Below are 15,970 nucleotides of genomic sequence, written 5' to 3'. Positions count from 1 at the left end.
GGTTGGGAGTCCAGTTCAGCAACCTCACCTGTGCATCCATTTTGCTATTAAAAATAAACCCTGAACAAACCTCATACACTATGCATGATTGGGGGAAGTCTACCTTTAAATAGCAAAATCTATTGTGAGCACTCTTACCTTGGTCTAGAGATTAATTCAAATCCAGTCATTTCCTGCCCTGAGGTTGTTTTTTATGGTGGTCATTTGAATGCCTTTATCTTGTTGGTTTTATTTAACTTTTGTATGTTGTTTAATAAATTAAAGTCTTCCAGTCCATACATTTAATACATTTTGCTGATGTTTAGCACTTTTTTCTTTCTGTTTTAGATATTGTAGCCATATCTGCTTCTTCTTGGTTTGAGGTCTGGTTCCCTAAGCAGCTGGAGCAAAATCTTTCTGGGCATGGTTCCTCATCTCACAAACACACCATTTTATTGATCCCTCTTCTTGAGTTAACTCTTGGCTGGAAAACTGTCTGATGTTCTTTTAAGTTGCTTTTTGCAGTACCTGTTTGTAAATATCATTTCTCAGCAGCACTGCCAGTAACAGGTTGGAAGATGCTTATTAAAAGGGGGTGTTGGTGGTTTTAACTCTTTTTCCCCCAGCTATCATTTAATGAGGGGGTATCCCCATTGCTTTGAAATGACCTGGTAACAACCTGGCCTGAGATCTGTTGATGATGGGTGGGCTAAAAATGCTGTGAAATAAATGCATAAATAAATTAATCAATGCTGTGTGGATTGAGATCCCAAAGGCACATGACTATCAGCTTATTATGGGATAAGCACTTGGCAAATGCTTCCAGGACTGCTGCCATAACAAAGTATTTTGACAGCTTAAATATTCAGTCGTCTTGACCCTGGTTATTATAACCATTATAAAATTTTATTTTATACTTTTAAGAGATTGCTATCAATGCAATCCAGTGTATTGTTATGAATGGGGAGGCAGACACACCAAATCCTAAGTTTAGTAAAGGAGTAGAATTTAGCTCTTTTTTTAGAGTATGATGGGAAGATGCCAGGCCAGTGAAAAATACAGGCTGAACCTATTTTCCTGTTCAGGAGACTTCCAGTATTGATGCCATTAAGAACACAAGGAGAACTAAGTCCAGGGCCATGAAGGACAATTGACCATTGTCCTTCCCCCCAGCTGAGGACTAGACAGAAACAGAAGAATTTGGAGGAAGAGATTGCCAGGGTAACAGGGGCCTTTTATAGCAGAGACTTTGGGAGCAAGTGAAGTGGGCAGAAAGAAGGAGCAGGAAGTGAGCAGAACTGCATTTCTGAAGGGCCCACTCTTTGGCAAGTCTGGGCACTGCACTTGTGTCTAATGTTTTCCCACTTACACCCACCCTGAAAAGCTGCTTCTCAGGGTTCGGGGGCTCTCAAGAAAAAAATGAGACATGGTGCAGAAAGCTTCAGTAGGTATGGGGGGTGGGTAGTATCCCAATGTTCATGCATGGAGGCATTGCTGTAGCAGAGCCTCTAGCAGACACCACCAGATGCAACCCATAGACTGCAGTCCTAGCCTCCTTACCTGGGACTAAGCCTCAGTGGGACTTACTGCTGAGTAGACATGGATGGGGATAGCACTGACAGCCCTGACTAAGTCAACTGATTTCCGTGTTTTGAGATGCAGCCCTAACAGTGTAAGACTAATCATGTCTACTTAGAAGTAAGTTCTATTGAATTCAGTCCTGCTGAACCTCAGATAAGTAGGGTTAAGATTGCAGCCTAAGGCTTCATCATATTGTCTTTGAGTTGTCAGAAATGATATATTCTAATATATGTGTCTTTTAAAACATATTCACTCCCTTGTGATGCTGAAGATGGAGGAGATGAGCAGGCAGTGCAAGCCTCATTCCTTTTCCTATACTGGTTGGCAATATCCATAGTTGGACTATTATATCTCTTCCCTCTACCTTGTACCTGCATCACTTTTTTATATCTGAATGCAAAACAAGTACAGCACACAATATAAAGCAGGAATCATGGTAAGTAGTAATTTTGGAACAATCTGAAACCTACAGTAGTTCACAAGTTGAATACATGTTGATGTATAAGGTGATGATAATGTCAACTGCGTGTTTCATTAATATGCCTGAGAAAAGAAGTGAAAGGGCAATCAGCCCCAGTTATTTTGCCTTTTTGCTTACATGTCTCCCTGATTTTAATATTACTGCAAAATATATCATAACACCACCTTTGGGAGCATTAAGCTTGGGCTACACACTTACATGTTGGCACAGCAAGTTTTAGCATCTAGAATTCAAGATATGAAGAATGGTTAAATGGGCTCGATAGCAGATATTGCAGTTTGTATACGAGAGAGAGAGACCAGTTTTATGTCTAGCTTCAAACACTCTGGAGTGAAAGTGTGTAGATTATCCTTTTATACATGGGGAAATGAGCCTGCAAGACAACTTACTTAATTATTCAACTATTTAATTGTTACATTTATTTATTTATTTATAAAATTCCTTTTCCATCTCCAGCTGCCCCTCACAAAACTGAGAGCACTGATGCATTCATGGCTTAGGTGACGCTTGAAACTTGTCTCCTTGACCACAATCCATCAGTTCTCAAAAATGCAATGTATTTCACGGATATGTAAAATTATGTGCACTTTCAATTAGCTACTTTCAATCAGTTGCTTTTCCTTGCTTGAGATTATTTAATTTGACCAGTCCAATTATGATATAGTTAGCTAAGACCAATAGTTTCGCGTCCGCCTCCTAAGTCATTAGCAAGACCCCACGGATGAAAATGCTTCCTATATAACTTTAATTGTAATATCAACAACAAAAATCAAGATTAATTTTCTTGAATGGCATTCCAGAAGAGTGTTGAACATCAACAGTGAAGTGAATCATAAAAACGTGGAACAATAATGGACGGGTCAAGGATTTGAGAGGGTGGTGTTTTTTTAAGCTGCAAAAGAAATTGAGGCGAAGCGAGCAATAAAAAAAATATACGCAGTGGAGTGTGAATTAGTGCTGCAGGCAAAAGGAGAAGGGCAGCCAAAGGCAGAGTGAATTGTTCAGCCAAAGTTATTAAGGAGATGGGCTATAACAAATATATCAGAAAGGCGGAAATGAAGATAAAGTCATCCCTTTAATAAATTGGGAAAGTAATGAAATCCACAAAGCATATTCAATTGAGCTGAGGATGTGTTCAATTGAGATTCTCAACTCCTTTCTTAAAATGGCTTCAGCTAAGGAAGTTACAAGGCAGGTTACATAGAAAGCAATAAAGACATTGTCAGAATATGCACTGATTTATAAGGGCAAAGCATAAATATCCAAGTATGTGTGAATTGGTCATGAGCCCAAGCCAGCCTTTTTGCATCAGGCCAAGGAAAAATATGTGTGTACCTGTCCACCACCATCCCATCACACCAACATAAGGGGGATTGCCACCCCAGGGCTCAGGGATTCCCAGTTTGCAACTCAGTAGCCCATCTTCCAGGGGCTTGAAGGGGACTGTAACTGGTTAAGCTCACTGAGCTCTATAGTCAGGCTTGTCTTTTGAACCAAGCAGCAAGGATTCCATCTGGCCATGTTCTCTGACCAGGAGCAAAGTCTGGCAGCAAATGCCCTTTTCTAAAAATCAGATAATACAGCTAACATTGCCTGCATATCCCTGTCCGGAGTAAAGACTCACAAGACTGGCATTTGGTATGAAGATCACAACTTTATTCAAGATATTGCAGCAAGGCAGAATGAATAACTGTAGACAGGGAATTGGCAAAGACCATGAAGGGCATGCAGTGGCCCTTGTCTCTGGTCTTGGGCAATAACCTCTGGCTCAAACCACATCATCTGTTTTAAACCTAGGCAAGGTTCTCATTCCTAACTCAACTCACCATGAAGATAAGCTGAGGGAGGTGGCCTGATTCCCTGTCTTATGCCTACTGCCAAGGAGGCTCCTGCAGGGACATCTCATATTAAAATTAATTCCCATCCCACCCTAAATGCTAAGTTGTGACAGTAAGGTTAAGCCAGTTAGAGCCACACACCCCAAATCAGAACAGTGCAGAGCAGATGAAAAGGGACACACCAAGATCAAAAATATTCCCACTCATCCCTAGAAGGCAACTGCGCTGCTCACAGGGTAGGTGGGCAGGTCACTATAAGGGGAGCAGCCACTCTCCCACCTCAGTCACAGAAATGGCCTGATCTCCCTGCCTCTATGCCAGGGATGGGTGGGACAAACTGGGCCAATGGTGGCAGCACAGCCATTTCCCTGCCAACAATTTCATAGCAAATAAAACCATGGTACAGCAACAACATCTAGAGGGCACCATGTCAGACTCATAGAATTGTAGAGTTGGGAGGGGCAAAAAGGATCATCTAGTCCAACCCCCTGCAACAGAGGACTCTCTTTTGCCCAACGTGAGGTTCGAACCCACAACCCTGAGATAAAGAGTCTCATGCTCTACCGACTGAGCTATTCCTGGGTGTATCACAGTAGTTCTCAAATCAGACTGATTCCAAAGATTCCAAATATCTAATATGTATTTAGAGATTTGAGATATTTGTATTTTATTTTTTTACTCAGCTAGTTCCTTTTTAAAGCCTTCAAGGTCACAGATTAACAATCGTAGATTGAAGCGGTCATGACACGTAAGGGCACATAAGGTGATGGTTGAAGTGGAATTGTCCTCAACCACTTTGGACTACGTTACTTGAAGGTTTGCCTTACCTAATACGTGCCCTCTCAGCCACTTCAATCTGAGAAACTGCTTTTTTCCCCCTCCACAATTTCCACACAATTTTCATTGTAGCTCTTTGGAACATTAGCACAATAGTACCTCGGGTTACATACGCTTCAGGTTACATACACTTTAGGTTACAGACTCCGCTAACCCAGAAATAGTGCTTGAGGTTAAGAACTTTGCTTCAGGATGAGAACAGAAATCGTGCTCCGGCGGCACGGCAGCAGCAGGAGGCCCCATTAGCTAAAGTGGTGCTTCAGGTTAAGAACAGTTTCAGGTTACGTACGGACCTCCGGAATGAATTAAGTACTTAACCCGAGATAGCACTGTATTAGGCAAGTGCCTTTGCTTTATTGTTATGGGTGCCTGCTAAGAGGTTTTTTGTTTAGGTAACCCTACCCACACATGTAATTTTAGCATGCAATGTGATAAAACATGTGATTTTATTATGTTTATAATTTTTCCCCCCAAAATGAGTAAGCCAATCACATCCATTAATTTCATGGGTCTACAACCCATAGACACAATGACAAGGAAGTACTATTAGAAACAATTGTGCAAATATGCCTGGCAGATTGAAAGATGCCAATGACAGAATGGGGCAAGTTTGTCTAGGAAAAGAATCCCACCATCAGGATGTCACCTCAGAAAAGGCCTCTCTATGGTAGACACCACTTAACTGCCAAATGGAGAAGAGACTCAGATGAAGGTCTTAATTCATGGACATGTTAATAACAATGAAGCTCATCCCAGACTTTCCAGGCTATAAAATTTAAAGCCAATAGGATCAAAACAATTCACACATATACACCAGTGGGAATAAAGCATTTCACCTCCCTCCCTCCCTCTCTCTCTCTCTCTCTCTCTCTCTCTCTCTCTCTCTCATATATTATGTTCATTTTTGCTGAAGTATGCCGTTCACGTCTCCTTATTTTGCCATTGTCCCAAAGACAGTGTGGCTTAATTCAGCACAAGGAGCTTATGACCTTTCATTTATATAAATATCTCTGCTCTGACAGAAAAATGCAAGTCGTACTTGTCCTAGATGCACATGCAGTTTTAAGAAAGCAAATGGATTCTAGATGCTTCTTTTTTTCTCCGCATGACTCATCCCCAGATGTCTTATCTGCTACAATAAGCAGAAAACGAAAGCAAGTAACAATTGCTAGCATGAAGCCAAGAAGTACCTAATCAACCCAATGCATACCAAAACAAATCAGCAGGAAAAGCAATTTTAATCATACTTAAATTAATACATTCGAAGTGCAATCCTGTTCATGCCGACTGAGAAGTAAGTTCTACCAAGTTCAGTGAGGCTACTCTGAGTACGTAAATACAGAATTAGAGCCTTGGGATTATGTTGGTTGTATTTCCTTAAAACCAAAAGTCATCACAAAATGAAATTCCATACATATTTGAGTATAGTAAAGTGTATAAGGTCAAAAATCCACAGGTGGATTTTATTTTTTTTTTAAAAAAATCTATAGGATAATAGAGAGAGTACCACAATTTCCAGAATTCAAATAGCACCACATTTTCCTGTTCATACTTTTACCTATTTTTTCCTCAGCAGTGGAAACAGATAAAATCACCTTATAAATCACATATTTACTTTTTGATAATAATGCATTTGGTCCTCGCCAATATTTTATTGAGGAAAGACTTTCCATTTGCAAACAATGCAATAGACAACATAATACACAATGAACAACATATGACAATTTTAGCAAATGTTCTATCCAAATAAGCCAAAGGTGTGGTCTCAACATAGAGGACAGAAAAAACCTTCTGCAAGGAACAAGCTGTTACATTATACAGCTCTGGCCCTAAAGCATAGTTTGGGCATAGGCAAACTCGGCCCTCCAGATGTTTTGGGAACACAATTCCCATCATCCCTGACCTTTGGTCCTGTTAGCTAGGGATCATGGGAGTTGTAGTCCCAAAACATCTGGAGGGCAGAGTTTGCCTATGCCTGGCATAGTTGGTTTTTAGAACCCCCATGAGGCAGTTGATGACTGAATGTGCCTGCCTCCCCACAGCTTCCTAAGTCCTCTCCTCTCCAGAGTTTCCCCCAAGCAATCTGAGACGGCACCTGTGTGAATTAATTTCTCAGCTGCTCTCCTCATGCCTCTCCTGTTTCTGGGAGATACCCATGCTTCTTCACTAGCCAGACTCATCTCTGTCTCTCTGCCACAGACTCTCCCAGCTCACTAAGCCCCATTGCCTCTTCTGACACTTCCTCCCAGCCTTCTCCCTCTTCTCCCTCATTGTCTCCCCACCACCAATCCTTGAGCTCTGACCCTTCTTCCCTTGGGGTTTCCTCTTCTCTTAGGAGAGCAACAAAGGACTCCTGTCATGCGAATGCTGGGAACACTCTTCACAGTAGACTCGGGTGTTAATGTGTGTCAATAATAAGCTTCCACTCTGCCTTAATTTTCTGGTGGAAACACAAACCCTGGGTGAGCACCTGGAACCCCATGGAATCTTGTCACCAGCCGGCAGAGATTGGGGATGGTGTATAACAGCTGAAGGAGCGTCTCCACCCTCATCGTTCTGCATGGACACTGAGGTCCAGCACTGAGGGCCTTCTGGCGGTTCCCTCACTGCGAGAAGCCAAGTTACAGGGAACCAGGCAGAGGGCCTTCTCGGTAGTGGCACCCGCCCTGTGGACGCCCTCCCACCAGATGTCAAAGAGAACAACAACTACCAGACTTTTAGAAGACATCTGAAGGCAGCCCTCTTTAGGGAAGCTTTTAATGTTTAACAGACCACTGTATTTTAATACTCAGTTGGAAGCTGCCCAGAGTGGCTGGGGAAACCCAGCCAGATGGGTGGGGTATAAATAATAAATTCTATTCTATTTTATTCTATTCAAGCAAAAGTTATGTCTTTGGGGAAATAGCTTCAACTTTTCCAGTGTGCAGCTTAAAAGTAATATGACACATGCCTCACTGGTTTGGCCAAAGACCACAGAAGAGCAACTATAAAAATAAATCTGTGCACAAATGGGTAGTTGCAGCCCCTCAAACTACCTTCCAGTCTCTGAAAGCTACCATCTGCCCAGGTATATTACTGAACAGTTCACCCCAGGGCAGGCCTAGGGTTGAACAGCTAATGCTGTGCGTGGGAAGAGCATCTGGCTTTGATGGATTTACTGCTGCCGTCCAACCACCTCACTTTGATAAGGCTAGCGATGCTGAGGACTGCAAAGGTTCTCTTGATAGTTTGTCAGGGCTTCGTAGCAGGCTTCTCTTCCTTGCGTAGCTAACTGGACCTCAATTATTCAAAACCACTGGTGGAGATTAAGTGGCAAAACAAAAGGTATGGTGACACTTTGTTACAGCTTTGAAATTGGACGCAGGTAATCTAGTTCCTAATCCAGTCTTTGTAGGTTCTTATAACATGCCCCGTCCACAGCAACCTCTAGTTTAAAAGAGGAAGATATTAACCCAGTAGGGTAGCTCACAAGCCCAAGCATTTTAATGTTGTGAACCCACATGATTAAATGAGTAATGTTCCAGTGTCCTTAGATTCTATAGTTGAAATATGTGCCCTATTGTTTGTTTGGTTTTACATAAACATGTCTCTTTCAGAACAGAAAATCAGGATATTTATTTATTGCATTCATATCCCACCTTTTTCCTCCAAGAAGTTCAAGGTAGCATGCACAGTTCTTCCTCTCCTCAATTAATCTCAACAAAAACTATGTGAGGTAGGTTAGGCTGAGAGGCAGTGATTGGCCCAGGATCACCCAGTAAGCTTCATGGCTGAGTGGGAATTTGAACCCTGGTTTCCCAGGTCTTAGGTCCAACACTCTAACCACTACACCACATTGGCATTACTTATATTGTTGTTGTTTATGAGTCAGCAAATGTTGAAGGGGTTTTCCCTAGACTTTGTGGCAAGTCACTCAGTAACTGACTTGGGGAGGGGAGGACAATGTCACCTTCTTGTTTGCAAAGTAAACTATTACATAATATACAGACTTGTGTGGGTGAAAAAACTATTCATTGCAAATAAAACTATTCATAACTATTCATTGAAAAACTATTCATAACCTCTCCCCTACCCTCCAAAAACCCCAGCAGAGCAGGAAAAATAACTTTATGCAGCATTAGCTTTAAGCATTGTTAAAGCAGCTTATGTAAATACATTACATAACATATTGCATTGTGTGTGGGCTGCCTTTGAAAGCTATTCAGAAACTTCAAACTTCAGAATAGTGCAACCAGATTACTTACTGATACACAGCTCGCTAGTAGTAAAAGATTTTTACTAACTTCTGCTTTATTCTAAATACAACTCAAATGCTGGTTTGAACCTATATTGTTCCATTCAGTTTAGGACTAGGGTATCTGCAGAATCACCTACTCATATGGGTACCTGACAGTTTATTAAGATGTGCACCCATCTAAGATATGCTGCCACCTGCAGAAGAGAGATAGCTTGCAAGTGGAGGCGGGGCCTTTCCGGTGACGGCTCCCTCATCATGGAATGTTCTCCCAGGGACACTCAGCTGGTGCTGAACCTGTTATTATCAGTGCTGGTTGCAGATGGTAACTTCATGATTGGATCACTGCAATGGACACCATATGGGGTTCCACTTGAGTTTGATATAGAAGCTGCAGCCGGTGCAGGATGCAGTGACTAGACTGCTGACTGAAGCAACGTACAGCCAGCATATAACACTTTTGGGCCAGGCAGGTTTAAGATTTTGGTAGTTGTGTCCATGGCCCTAAGCAACTCAGGGTGCAGTTACTTGAAAGATCACTTTACCCCCTGTTTGGCTGCTGCACTCATCAGGAGATGCTCTTCTGATTGTGCCTAAGATATCTGATGCCTGCTTCATGACAGCTCAGAGCAGGGCCTTTAGCATCACAGCACCGGTCTTTCTTATGGAATTCCCTCCCTGAACAAATTAGATAGGCAGTGATCATATGGTGCCTGCTTAAAATCTTCTTTCTTTTTTTTCAAATGTTTTTATTAGTTTTCCAAATTTATAACAAACAGATAGAAAAAAGGAAATCAAAAAACATACAAATTAACTAACAAACCTTTATCCTGATTACAGTAATTCCACTTTTGTTAACATTGTTAGGTGACTTCCTCGAATCCCCCTGGCTGAGTTTCCATATAAATCATTGTAACAGTTTTCCAAAACTATTTTCACATAAAATTTACTTGGTCAATTAACATCTTTCTTTCTTTTCATTTTTAACTTTAACATAGTATTTTACACATCACATTTTCAAATCCTAGGCCTATTTGGTACTCGCAAGTAATTCTATTTATATTATCTTAAGATATTTAGATAAATAGTCTTTGAATTTCTTCCACTCCTCTTGGTACTTCTCCTCCCTCTGGTCACGGACTTTTCCGGTCAGGTCGGCTGGCTCCCAAAAATCCATCATCTTCATCTGCCATTCCTCCACTGTTGGTACTTCTTGTAGTTTCCAATTTTTGGCCTGCTTAAAACTTTCTTATTTTGACAAGCCTTCCCAGAGGGGTGACCTCAGCCATGCTTCTTATCAGTGCTCAGATTTTACACAGGTTTTAATATTATTATCATTGTATATTGTTGTCTCAAAGTATACCTGAAGGAGCGTCTCCACCCCCATCAGTCTGCCCGGACGCTGAGGTCCAGCGCCGAGGGCCTTCTGGCGGTTCCCTCACTGCGAGAAGCAAAGCTACAGGGAACCAGGCAGAGGGCCTTCTCGGTAGTGGCGCCCGCCCTGTGGAACGCCCTTCCAGCAGATGTCAAAGCGATAAACAACTATCTGACATTTAGGAGACATCTTAAGGCAGCCCTGTTCAGGGAAGTTTTTAACGTGTGACATTTTACTGTATTTTTGGTTTTTATGGAAGCCGCCCAGAGTGGCTGGGGAGGCCCAGCCAGATGGGCGGGGTATAAATAATAAATTATTATTATTATTATTATTATTATTGGACAACACTACAATTTCAAAAATATTTTTATAGAGTGATTAATAAATTTGGTACATAAATATCTTAATTCTCCTAGGCTATTAAAAGGGTGGTTTTTTTTCTTGCTGTGCTTTTAAGCCTTATTGCTCTCCTTGCTAGTTTCATTGTTGCATCCTTGCTGTTTGTAACACTGTTGATCTCTGCTGTTTTAATCATGTCCTCCTTTCTTTCTAAGCCATGCTTGAGAGCTTTAACCTTAAAGGCAGCCTTAATTTACACACACACACACACACGGGCAGTGGACAAGTAACAACTTTAGGTCTACTGAAGGGCTTGTGTGTGCCTAATAAAATGTTGTTTTTACCTATTACACACACACACACAGATGCCATATCACATACAGTCTTAAAAACCCATAAGTACTGGTGGGAGTGGCAGATGTTAGAGTGGGAAAGATAAAAAGCCCCCTTGCACTTACACACGGGTGGCCCAAGACATTTTGGCACCTAAGATGAACCGCACAATGCTTTCCCCCTTCCTGCCAGGTAAGAAGGGGTGAATGAAGATCTACATCATGAACAAGGTGAACAAGGGGAATAAAGGTCTACATCAGGATCTGCAGTTACATAGGAAGGGGGGTGCGGTGGGTGCGGTTTGCCCCGGGTGTCATCACTGAGGGGGGTGACAAAATGGCAAAAAAATATGAGTTTTTAAAATAAAATAAACATTTGGGGGCTCACGAAACTTTTTAGTTCAGTCAACAAACACAACGAAACACAGCTGGCACTGGGCGCCACACCGCAGGGGCCTGCAGCATGCCTGAGCCACATGTCTCTCTTGGGATTGACGTGGTAACTTGGGCGCCTGCAGGCTCTGCGCTGCCTGAAATGGCAGTGTGGGGCTTGCGTCTGCCCCCGCCTCTCCCTCAGCTGCCCTACAGCTGACGGGGAGGCGGCGGAGAGGCTTTGGGCAGTGTACCCTGCCCTGGCTTGCTCTCTCCATTCCCAGGTGCAGGGCACGTGTGCTGCCCCGAGCACTCGAGCGGCTAGCCATGCCGTTGAGGATCTGCTGTCCCTGTGGATCCTGCCACCCGAGGCGGTTGCTTCACCTTGCCTCCTGGGTGGGCCAGCCCTGCACTTACACAACATTCTATATATCCTGTATACATTGGCCTTAGACTGTTCTCACACTCATTTCGTTTGCATCTAGTGCTCTCCCCTCCCAACCTAGCAGTTCGAAAGCACGTCAAAGTGCAAGTAGATAAATAGGTACCGCTCCGGCGGGAAGGTAAACGGCGTTTCCATGCACTGCTCTGGTTCGCCAGGAGCGGCTTAGTCATGCTGGCCACATGACCCAGAAGCTGTACGCCAGCTCCCTCAGCCAATAAAGTGAGATGAGCGCCACAACCCCAGAGTCAGTCACGACTGGACCTAATGGTCAGGGGTCCCTTTACCTAGTGCTCTCCCACTGATGGTTTGGGAAGCAGTGTACACATGGCATTAGCCACAATCTGTATCTGCCTGTATCTATCCTTTCTTATGGTTCATTTCCCTGTCAAACCAGCTTCAGTCCGAAGTGAGAATAAAAACGACTTGGCTGTGTTTTAAATTGGTGGTGTGTACAAAGCCTTATTTTTACATGGTCCCATTGTAAGAGCAGTGAAAATATATGACTCATTTGAAACCACCAGGTGGCAGTGCTTGCATCATATAGCACAGCCTCACATAAAACATCTTAAACCCTTGTATTTCTGTGTGTCGGGTTATGTGTGTATATCTTTGTGTGTCCATCTCACAGCAGCCTATGACACACACTTCCAGAAACACATATTTTTACTTCCACCAAAGCTGACTCAGGCTAGGATATTTCCCATTATCACTGAAGAAGCAGATTCAGAGATCACAGAAGAGGAGGAGAAACATTGAAATGTCAGAGGGCTAAATAGGGAAAGCAGGAAATTCCTCAGCCCACTTACATTGCAATGCAATCCATAATTGCTCCTCCATAAGCTTCATTTATCATTATCTGGGTTGATGATCATTAAAAATCCATTTTCCTACTGCTTTACTGATCCCCAAGCTTGTTTGTTTGTTTGTTTATGGTATCTATAGGCTCCTAAATGATTAGCATAGATAAGCAGCGTGCATAAAAATAAACCAGAGGGAAAATAAAACAATAGAAATAATCATGGATGATAATGGAACCCTCCATTCTGTGTACAGAAGCTGACTGAGCTGACAGCTGAATCTTAGTTCAAAGTTGGCAATGGGGTAGCAGAGGGGACAGCAGAGTAGCTATGGGGTGCAGGGCAGGCCGTGTGGCACATACAGCTCCAAGAAGGGAACAGCCAGGGGGCTGCCACTGCTGTCCCTTCAGCACCTGCTGCCTAAGGTGACTGCCTCATCCTGCCTAATGATAGGGTCGGCCCTAGTGGAGAGAGGCTAAGGAAACCCAATAAACACTATACCCCCTCCCTGGGTGTATATCCTGAAAGCTGGAGCCATGCTTCCACCAGCTTTTAGTCTCTCAATATCACAATAAAGTCACATCCACGAGATACATTTAAACCACTCTCAAACTACTTTAACCGTCCTGGCTTCCTGAAAAGAATCCTATTGCCAGCTACAGATGCTATGAGTTGCTAAGGGACCCCTTCACTAACCAACAATTCCTAGCACCCTTAACCAACTACAGTTCCCAAGATTCTTTGGTGTGGGGGAGTGAGAGTCATGAGTGCTAAAATGGTGCAAGAGTTCTTTAAATATATTGTGTGACCTAACATTAAGAAGGCAACTGCTAGAGAGATGCAACTACAAGCCTGTTTTGATTTAAGGCTGCAATCCTACACTCACTTGTGACCTAGCTCCACTGAATTGAACAGGGGTTACTTTAAAGTAAGCATGCCTGCTCACTGGAAGAACAGATCCTGAAGCTGAGGCTCCAGTACTTTGCCCACCTCATGAGAAGAGAAGACTCCCTGGAAAAGACCCTGATGTTGGGAAAGATTGAGGGCACAAGGAGAAGGGGACGACAGAGGATGAGATGGTTGAACAGTGTTCTCAAAGCTACCAGCATGAGTTTGACCAAACTGCGGGAGGCAGTGGAAGACAGGAGTGCCTGGTATGCTCTGGTCCATGGGGTCACGAAGAGTCGGACACGACTAAACGACTAAACAACAACAAACAAACCATGCTTAGGGTTCGTTTTCATGCCATATTCAAATGTAAATAAATCTCATTTGCCATCAGCCTTTGTCTCTTTCTACAGTTACAAGCTCGCCATGACCCATCAGCCTGGAATATCTACAAAATAAAATTCAGTTCTGTATTTTCCCATTCAAAGTATGTTACACCGGCTGGAATCCTACACACACATGGTTGGGAGTAAAGCTCCACTGAACTCTAAGAGTGGCTTTGGCGTAAGCATGCATATAGACTAGTACTATTAATATACAATTATTGTTAGTCCCAATAGATTAGGCCCTTTGTTAGGCAGATTGCTGGTTAATAGCCCAGAATGATCAGCTGTTGGGAGCTAATGGTTGAAAGAGGGTTTAAAACGTCCATCTCTCCCTCTCTCTCTCTCTCTCTCTCTCTCTCTTTCTCTCTCTCTGAAAACCATCAGTGCTTGGAGAAAATTCTCCCCCACTTCCTCCTCCTGCCCAGATAAGGGAAGGAAACAGATGCATGTGTCTGGGTGCAAAACAACCTATTGCTGCTTTGAAAGAACCTAAGCAGGGGAAGAGAAAGCAGTCAGTTGGCTAAGGGCACTTTGAAGGTAGAGGGCAGTTTTCACAGAGCAAAACTGAAGGACCTTTTGCCTATGTAATTGTGCCTCCTGCTTGCTTCCATATATGTTCTGCTCATATATCTGCATATAAAGCAAATATTACAGAGCTGGCATAAATCTCCAGTGTTTTCTAATCCAAAGGAAGCACATGGGTAGCACTACCCCAGGAACCCCATAGAGAAGGGACATATAACCAACAACAGCATTATCCTGCTAGATGATGACAATGACGGTGCTCTTCTGCTTCTTAATTTTGCTTTGTGCAGAAAGGCTTCTAACTCTAGAGCCAGTCACTGACTACCTCAAAATGTACTATGCACTTTCCTATTTTTTTTCTTTCATTTTCTCAGCACAGGACCTAGGGCAAAAGCCTAGCAAAATTAAAGTTTTATTTAGGGCCCTGTTGCCGTAGTACATAGGGGGCAGCCCTATAAGCTAAATATCTTCTGTGGCTTCTACTCCACCAGAAAAACATGCTGCTTTAGAAGTCAGAAATATGAAAAGGCAACATTTCAAATATATGTATTTTAAGTATCTTTCCCCCTTTCCAATCTTCTATTATTTCTCACACAGGGAAGTGAAAGTAGCCTAAGGAGAATATTAAGTTCTGCATTAATGTTTGACACACACAGACAGAGGGAGAGACAAGGAAGAAACAAAGTGAAGTGGTTATGGGTTGCTTGTATCTAGAAGGGGGGAAAATAGCCAAGAAGCATAATATGGCACCTCACCATCCATAAATAAATCTAATAAGAACCTACAGTATGTACAGAGGAAGCTGTGTTTTCCCCACAAGACTAGCACAGGGAGGAGGAGGGAACAGTAGTAAAGCTTTCACAAGCACCATGTCAGTGCAGTAATTGCCACCAGAGAGGCCATTTCCAGGCAATTATTGCATCCCTGAGATGACCAGAGGGTCTGGGTGTGCTGCTTAGGGGGTCTTAAACCAGTCATGAAATTAACTAACTGCCAGGAAACACCTGATCCAGTGCTGATTTTTACCAATAAAACTCCAATGCTTTTAAGGAAAAATCATTACTATTTTATTATTATTTATCTACATTGAGAGACGCCCACAAGACAAATTGCCACTGAAGGATCAGAGAAGTGGCATTTGTGATGAATTAGCCAAGATCAGCCTAGAGAGAGGGAACAGGATATTTTATTTTAAGCAGTGCTTTTTTCGGGGGGGGGGAATGTTTAGGGGTACTCTCATTTTCCTACTCATATTGAAATACTGCCCTTAAATAAAGCCAAACTTAGACTCACAAAATGTTTTGGGGTATGCATCCTCCTGTGTCCCCCCCCCCAGAAAGAAACACTGATTTTAAGTAACCACATTTGACGTTTTAAATATATAAACATTGATCACAATCCAAAGAAGGGAGCTTTGCAGTGCAATCCAAACCCAAGATCCACTGGGGTGAGAGAGTTTAGATCTGGTGGAAGTTGGACTTCCTTGGCTAAGCCAGGTTTCAGCTAGGGCTAAACTGGGTGGCGCTGTGGGTTAAACCACAGAGCCTAGGGCTTGCCGATC

Source organism: Podarcis bocagei (assembly GCF_964188305.1).
Source record: "Podarcis bocagei genome assembly, chromosome: 9".
Lineage (NCBI taxonomy): Eukaryota > Metazoa > Chordata > Lepidosauria > Squamata > Lacertidae > Podarcis > Podarcis bocagei.
The sequence above is the reverse complement of the archived record's forward strand: the minus strand, read 5'-3'. Positions refer to the sequence as shown.